The 8339-nt window shown below is 31.3% G+C and overlaps 1 pseudogene across 1 annotated transcript in view; it reads left to right on the top strand.

Annotated features, from left to right (window-relative positions):
• LOC149399559 (protein RADIALIS-like 4 pseudogene) overlaps positions 1–3817 on the top strand; it is a 29979-nt pseudogene extending 26162 nt beyond the window's left edge. Inside the window, exon 2 of the transcript XR_016296792.1 lies at positions 3654–3817. The product of XR_016296792.1 is annotated as a protein RADIALIS-like 4 pseudogene, transcript variant X2 (transcript). The remainder of the gene's footprint in view (positions 1–3653) is intronic.
• The last annotated feature ends 4522 nt before the right edge of the window (positions 3818–8339 follow it).

The following is an 8339-nucleotide window of genomic DNA, read 5'->3' on the forward strand; positions in this document are numbered from 1 at the left end:
GGTCACCCAAAGACTAATATGTCCAAACAAACTAAGCCCTAGCTAGGCTAGATTTGTACGGTTGTATATAATAATGTACGGTTGTATATAATAAAACAGAATTCTAGATCTCTTAATAGATTATATATCTTGGATCATAGAGCCATTTGTTGAAAGTCTTGGTCGTGCAATTATATTAAATTTTCCCGGGTTTTCAAAATGATACAACTCACGTTCTCTCGTGACTCTCAATAATAAGATATCCTCTGAATTATTAGATTTGGATATCTTGTCGAACTCAACTAAGCCACATGAGTTTTATCACTTCAACAGCCTCAAGTACAAAGTACTGCTTCTTTTAACCAGTCTGCAATTTTACAGCTTTCCAGGAGAAAGAAAGAAAAAAAAGCCTGTTTGTTTCTTAATTTAAAAACTGTTTTGCACTTTTCTAACTTGAACAGTTTTATAAAAAAAACTGAATTAACTGTTCGTTTGATGATTCTCATAATACAACTCAAAAAGTTTTCAAATTTTTTCTGTTTTAATGAGGAAAATCATAAAACAGTTTTTATGTGTTTTCCAATTTTTTCACTCAACTTTATTAACTCTTTTTTTTAATATCTCCTTCTCTCTTATCAACATCATTTCATTTTCCTCACTTTTGATTATCGAATTTGTTTTTGTTCCTTAGAAAACTTTTAAGTTTTTCAATTATGGCAAACTTTAAACAATCGGAATTCCATTTTACAAACTGTTAATTGGTCGTGATCCTCTCGTTGAGCACATAAGTTTTCACTATTTTTAGTCAACATTAGATATCAAAATTTGATATTTGTTGTATTAGACTACAAAGACAAACGGTGTTTTCCGATGAACTTGTGAACAATCATTATAACTAAAGGTATGACCATTATATTCGCAGCAAAGACTTTCAATTAGTATATATCTCGACGCTTAATTTTTATGTGAATTATTACACTATATTTACAAAAAAACTGAATAAAAATAAAAACTGAAATCCTTACCAAACAGTTATTTGAAAACAACTGCAAAAAAGTTTTAGACTACGACTATATGAAAACAAAAACAGTTTGAGTGAACTACCAAATATGCGATTGTGATTGTGTCATCTTTATTGTTTCCTTCTACCAAAAGGTTTCTTTGAATTATATGTTTGAAGATTTGACGTTAAAAGCCTCTTGGAACTGGCGATTGTGATTGTGTCATCTTTATTGTTTCCTTCCTCTTTTTTATTAATTAGTAGCAATTATGCATGTAATCCAAAAAGCTTATCATCATTTTAAAATAGCTCACGTTTTATTTATAAAAAAATTTCGCAGTATATTAAACTAATTTAAAAAATTAATTAATTAACTTATTATTAAGGATAAATTACATAAATGCCCCCTGAACTTTTGACCATTTAACAACGTGGTCCCTACTTTTATTTTTCTTACAGCGTCGTCCTTAAACTTTCATATTCTTACAAACTAGTCCTTCCGTCAAATTTTGGGAGTATATTCCGTCTATTTTAACTTGTGTAATAACTTGAATATTTAAAATTACCTATATATCCTTTATTTAATTCTTTTATATTTAAAATTAATAAATTAAAATTAAAAAATTTCATTTTTCATTTTGTTTGTTGTCTTTTTTAATACTTTTTTTATACATTTCCATTATTTTTTTTTTCTTCACGATAATAGAAAATTAATAATAAATAATAATTCATTTTTACAATTCATTTTTATTAAAAATTCATATTTTACATAATTATTTTATTTTTATTTATTTTTTTATATAATAAAGAATAATTTTTAATAATATTAAATAATTATAAAATCAATATTTTTTTGTTATTTTACAATTTTGTCCCTGTTTAAATAGTCACATGCCAATCACATGGGCAAAAATGGATGGATTGTTGAGAAAAATAGACGGAATGACTAAGTTTGTAAGATTGTCAAAGTCCAAGGGTGACGCTGTAAGAAAAATAAAAGTAGGGACCACGTTGTTAAATGGTCAAAAGTTCAGGGGGCATTTATGTAATTTATCCTATTAATTAATTTAATATACTACGAGCTGATTAGCTAATTTTTTAATATATTAATAGAATCTTAAAAAAAGCCAATAAAATTACTAGTTACAACAAATTTGTATTTATTTATTTATTTAACACGAATTTGTATGTGAGCAATATTAAATACGCTTATTTTGTTAGGTATTACGAATTCCATAGATAATTGTTGATATATTTAGGGTTTCATAGATTAAAATAAAATGGATTCGAAATAAAATATTATTTAAACTGACATAAATTATTTTTTAAAGTGCAAAAAATTGCATGACGAAGTTTTGTGTTGAAACTTGAAATTGCTCTAATGATCTTTTAAACTTTTTTTTGTAAGGGCAATAGAGTCCCTTGAAGCGCATATATAGCAATTAAATATAACACATCTTTATATTTAATTAAACATGACGTTTAAATGTTAATTAATACCATGTTCCAAATTTCAAAACGATCAATAATGTTTGTCCGTTCTGTCGTGTGGCTCGTGAGCAGACGGGTCACATATATCTATCTATAAAAACCGCTCCTCTACCCTCACTCTTCCTCACTAAAGCTAACCACACAAATACATAGTCACTCACTCACTGACTAGTTCAATATTTATATATTTATTATGGCCTCGAACTCGCTGACGTCATGGACCCCGAGTCTATACAAACAGTTCGAGCAGGCTTTGGCGTTGCACGACAAGGACACGCCGGACAGGTGGCAGAAGATCGGCCGTGTCGTCGGAAAATCAGCGGAAGAGGTGAAGCGGATGTATCAGATTCTTGAGGAGGATATCAAGAACATTGAGGCCGGAAGAGCCTTTTCCTATCTACAGGAATAATTGAGAACTCTTCTTTCTTTTCACAACAAGAAAACTGTCCCTAAGGTAATAAATAATATTACAAGAAGAATAATATATGCCTATGTTTTTATTTTCCCTTTCTTCCACATTTTTAATGTGTGTATGTGTGTGTCTCAATTAACTCTTTGTTTTGAGTTTGTGAAATATATGCAAAAGCAAATGATAGAGAGAGAGAGAGAGAGAGAGAGAGAGAGAGAGAGGGAGAGAAACATCCTATTCATCCAAACCAGTAATGGTCATATTATATTTAATGCAAAGGTGTATTCTGAGCATGAACTCTATGTCCTTCTTATCTTGTCCCTTAGCCAAACAAAGCCCACGTGAGATCTAATCCAACCCCTTTCTTTTTGGATAGCATATTGATCATGGTCCTCAGCTTACAAAATCATAAGCAAAGTAGTTGTCATGATATATTCAAATAGGAAAAAAATAATTCTCTAGTTCTACATACCATATATTAAAATATATATGTATATATATTCAGCTTATAATATATATATATATATATATATATATATATATATATATATATATATATATATAATTGTCAGTCCTCAGGAGTGATCAGTTATTTTACAACTACACAACTGAAAAAAAAATGGCTGCATTACTAACAATAAATATGCTTCAGTTTAACATAGCTCTACGTCCACATACGTCAACATCCCAATATTATTATTTTGTGTAGAAGTTTTATTTTCTCTCTTTCTTTCTTTCTTTTTCATATAATATATAACCACTTTACCTTTGCAGATTCTTGTAATATCTAGCTTCAAGTTCAAGGCCAATGAAGTTGAAGAAGCTTTTAATAATAATCAAGTCATAGCAGAGAAGTGCATGAAGAAGTAACCAGTCACTCTACGTACTGATTCTAATGTCATTAGATCTTCGCTTTAATATAAGTTATGTTTGTTTTTGTTTTGTTTGTTTGTTTTTTTTTTTTCGGTGTTGCGTACTCTTTGGAGATTGTTGCCTAGGACTACTGTAGTACTAAATCAATGCCATGGTGATGTCACTGAAAAATAATGTTTTTAATTAAGTGTCAAACATGTACAAGTATATCATTAGGTCATGTGTCTCTAAGACTGATAATGACGATGTAACAGAATCAAGAATGGAGAAGAAAGGCTAGAGAGAGAACGAGTCAGAACTCACAAGCACTACGTCATTGACTGAGAGTTTAACTCGCTAACTAACCAATTAGTTAGTTAGATATAAATACATTCTTGAGTACTAATCATAGCTATCCATTTATAACTGACTCACTATGGATGGTGGATCCTCTAACACTCCCCATCAAACTAGACATGGGGGAACATATTAGTTTGGAAGCTAAATACACGAATTGAGGCAAAGGGAGGGCTTTAGTGAAAATATCTGCGACTTGACCAGCTGTAGGTACATATCCGATCTTAACAATTTTGGCTGCCACTTTTTCTCTTATGAAGTGAGCGTCGATTTTTATGTGTTTGGTCCGTGCGTGGAACACGGGGTTGTTTGATTCTAATAACGCTACCATGTTGTTGCCAATGTGAGGCATCGATTAACATGACCTAACATTTCTTCTGAGATGGACGCGAACATCCAGCTAAGAAGGAATTGGTCATATCGAAACCATAGGTAGTACTCTGCATTAGGCATTTGGACCGACTCACCATTGGAGTTTACTGATTGATGAACTTGAGGTGGGCAGATGAGTGTGCCTAAAAAGAAACCTTCAAGTCTGTGAGCTGGAGTAGTGGAGAGAACGGCTCCAGAAGTGGAAATTGATTCGATCCACTCGAAGACTGAGTGGATTGATGTGCGGAGCTATGCTTTGATACGCTTGGATCTTACTTGCGAGTGCTTGGAGTTGACGATCGTTAATCGACGGTGACGCGGTGGTATTCGTTGAGGGCGTCATGGTCTGTAATTTGTGTTTAGATGTTCTGTATAATGTAAAATTGAATTATTAAAAAAAATATCTAATATATATATATATATATATATATATATATATATATATATGTGTGTGTGTGTGTGTGTGTGTGTGGAGAGAGAGAGAGAGAATTAATGATATGTCATACCTTGAGATTTTATTGATTGAACTATTAAGTTGATAATTTCAATTTTTTTTTTCACCAAATCACAATAGCATTTTAGCCATGAAATCAGGTTTTTAGTACGTGAAGTGAACACAAAAGTTTTGTGAGTGACTACGAGTTATTTTTGTTAATACCGTCGTGAGCATTGAACTCAAGTTGACAAAGAAATAATGTAAATAATAGGTGAAGATTCCTAACGCCATTCTTTTAATGTCATAATCAACTTGATATATTCTTCCATAGATTTGTTTGTTATCAAGGGAAACATAATCGTCACTTATAGAGATTCCTTATATACAAATATGGGCAGAATATTTCATATTCTTTTAAAGAAGAATAAGCAGACGAAGGAAAATAAATTAATATAGAAAGTAATAAATTTGATTTTGTTCTAATTAATTTGATTTTGCTCTAATGATAAAATTCGCTTGTTTTTGTTTGAGGGACACCAAAAAAAGATGGATGATTTGGAGTCAACTATGAAACAAGCTGGAATATGAGCCTATAAGACCCATCAAAAGAACTTCCACAGAATTTTATTTTTATATTGTTGACAGTCCTAATTATAGCGTATTAGCAATAAAAAAACAGTATATAGCTTATTAAAATCACGAGGAATCTAATTTAGCACTAGCTCTTTATATGGCCGAGAACAATAGACCATAAAATGATAAGGATTCTATTTATCAGTAAGATTGTGCACTGCTAAAAGGACCACTACTTTGTATTCGTTACACACTTTTCCTTTTAGTCTCTTTCACTCTTTAAATTATATATACACGCCTTGCAATTTTATTACGTAAATTTGGTAATTTAATTAGACCTTATGTGGATTTGGTGAGGGAGTAGTCACTCAGTAAGGTTAATTTACCTGAAATTAATTGAAACACATTGTAAGGTTAATTTCACTCGGTCATGCGAACGTTGTCTCACATCATCGACCATTTTCGGCCCATATCGACCCGATGGCCTTCGCACTCTTATAATAAATACCAAGTTCATTATTAGGAACCGTATAAGATCAATTATTCTGTATTTATATGTATACACTATATATTTACCAAGGTGTACACTCGGGTGGACAACCCTAGTTCTCTCGTATAGCTGTTTCTAGCGAGGATGCAGACGATCTCAAGAACCGATAACTTAATGTACCCGGTTACTATCCCTTCTGAGTCTTTTTAATACTATCCACTCTTCGGTTTTGATCGAAATTTTGTCTCAAACCATCGTCATCAATAATTCTTGTTATTAAAAAAATACTACTTATTTACAAAATAATAATTTATCCTGATCGCTTACTTAATCTACAGTATAATCATGATCAAAGATAGCACACATACATCATATTCGCCATGTTTTGCAAAAGCTTTAGGAGGCATTTAACAGCTTATATAGCTCTCTCGAACCTTATATTTTATTATTTGTTGAAGCCAATCCGGCGACATTGTTAAAGTAAAAATTCCATATTAAGAAGTGGGTTATATTCTATAACTAGTATTATAACCAATGGTTATCTTGTCAAAAGTGGTTTAGTGGGATTTTGTCTTTGTTCCTTCGATTGTGCTAGAAAGACTTTTGTGGTGCTCTATTCTTATAATAAGAGAAAACGAATGCAATTTGTAAAACGAAACAATAATATTAAAAAAATAAAAGTGTTGGAAATATTGTAATAAAGAGAATTTATTTACAATTGTGTGGTTGATTTGTGACTAACATTGAGTGGGGTGTCAACTCAACGGAAATGGATAATCTCAACGTATTCGTAATTCTCGTTGCGACGGGTATAAGATCGGATATTATTTACCAAAAAGTTGAATGAGAAATTGATGCTCAAATTGTGTTGAAACATATCAATAATTGTGAAAGAATAATGAAAGTATATCGATTTTAATTTTAATTTCTTTTGTCTTGTTTTCTTTATTTTATTTTATTGGTTTCTGGAATAATTTTTTAAATTATTTTTCCTGCGAATTGTCTTAATTTATTAATATTAAAAGGTTACTTTGATCGGTTCTTAAATTTCAAGCAATTCGCTAGGTAGGCAAAGGAAGAAAAATTACAAGTATCTTCCCATGAGATAATTATCTCAAGTTGAAAATAAACCTCACAAATTTTTAACCCCCGGCCGTAACTTTTTTACTGTAAATATAGACTAAACGATCATAGTGAAAATAAATCACTCGAATAATAAAAAAGGAAGAATATATGAGAAAAAGAAAGGAGGCCCTACACGACAAATATCATGATCAAGTAGATCAGCCAAGATTTAGAACTGGTCCAGCTGTGTACAAACCGGCCAACAAGGTCTAGCCTTAATAACCACATTTTGGTAAATGTCAAACTTCCAAAATGAATTTACATGAAATACCTTTAAATTGTGAAAATCATAATGAATAAAGTGAAGCACCGACTTTTTATATATTCCCTTTATTTTCAAGGCCTGTGTAAAGAATATGCTAAGGTTGGTCCATGGTCTCTAACACCACAACTTCAAGAGTACATACATCATCAATTAAGTTCTACGTACTACTTTCCAAGCTCCTCGATCATCACATACCTAAAGGGCTCTAACTTTTTCATATATATTTAATACCAGCTTTGTGATGCGATAACATATATGTATGTACCACATTTTTGACGAAGTTGTGTAATAGCATAGTCCACATATTTCAAGAAATTTAAGGTCTTCCCTCTTAACCACACGCACAATATATAATATATGCGCGCGCTGATAATATTATTTAAAAGTGAGCATTAGTATTAATATTCCAACGAGATATTTTCATATTCACATACATATATGTGGAATAGTACAGTCCTCTACTTCTATGGTCACTCTCTTCTGTATATAATTTTTTTTTTTTTTTAAATCCCGGGTTAGAGTTTCTGTGAAAATTGAAAAAGGCTATGGTAGTCATAATAATTAATTAGCACAGAATATATAGTTCAATAACAAACCAAGAAAAAAAAAACGTCAAAATCGACAGTAGGCCATTGATTAAGAAAGTGCGGCTATGTCCCCCCACATAGGTGTAAAAGGGAAAATATAAATAGAAAATTAAATCATGAGGAGATTTAGATGGCCAATATAATATATATACCAACCTTATTCCGAAAGGTGTGTTTGCAACTTTGCATGATATGTTTGAAGATTTGACGTTGAAAGCCTTTGGAAATGGCGATTGGAATACTCGTATAGTGGAATATATTGGTCCAAGTTGCCCAAGTTTTATGGGTTTTAATGCATAACTAGTTACAATCACATGAAGAGGTTGTATGGACTCGAATAGGCATATATATTTATAGGTTACATCCTTTGTGATTGTTTATAAGTCAATAGAGATTTTTTTTA

Source organism: Urtica dioica, chromosome 4 (genome assembly GCF_054948205.1).
Source record: "Urtica dioica subsp. dioica isolate 48M chromosome 4, U.dioica_male_clone48M_v1_H2, whole genome shotgun sequence".
NCBI lineage: Eukaryota > Viridiplantae > Streptophyta > Magnoliopsida > Rosales > Urticaceae > Urtica > Urtica dioica.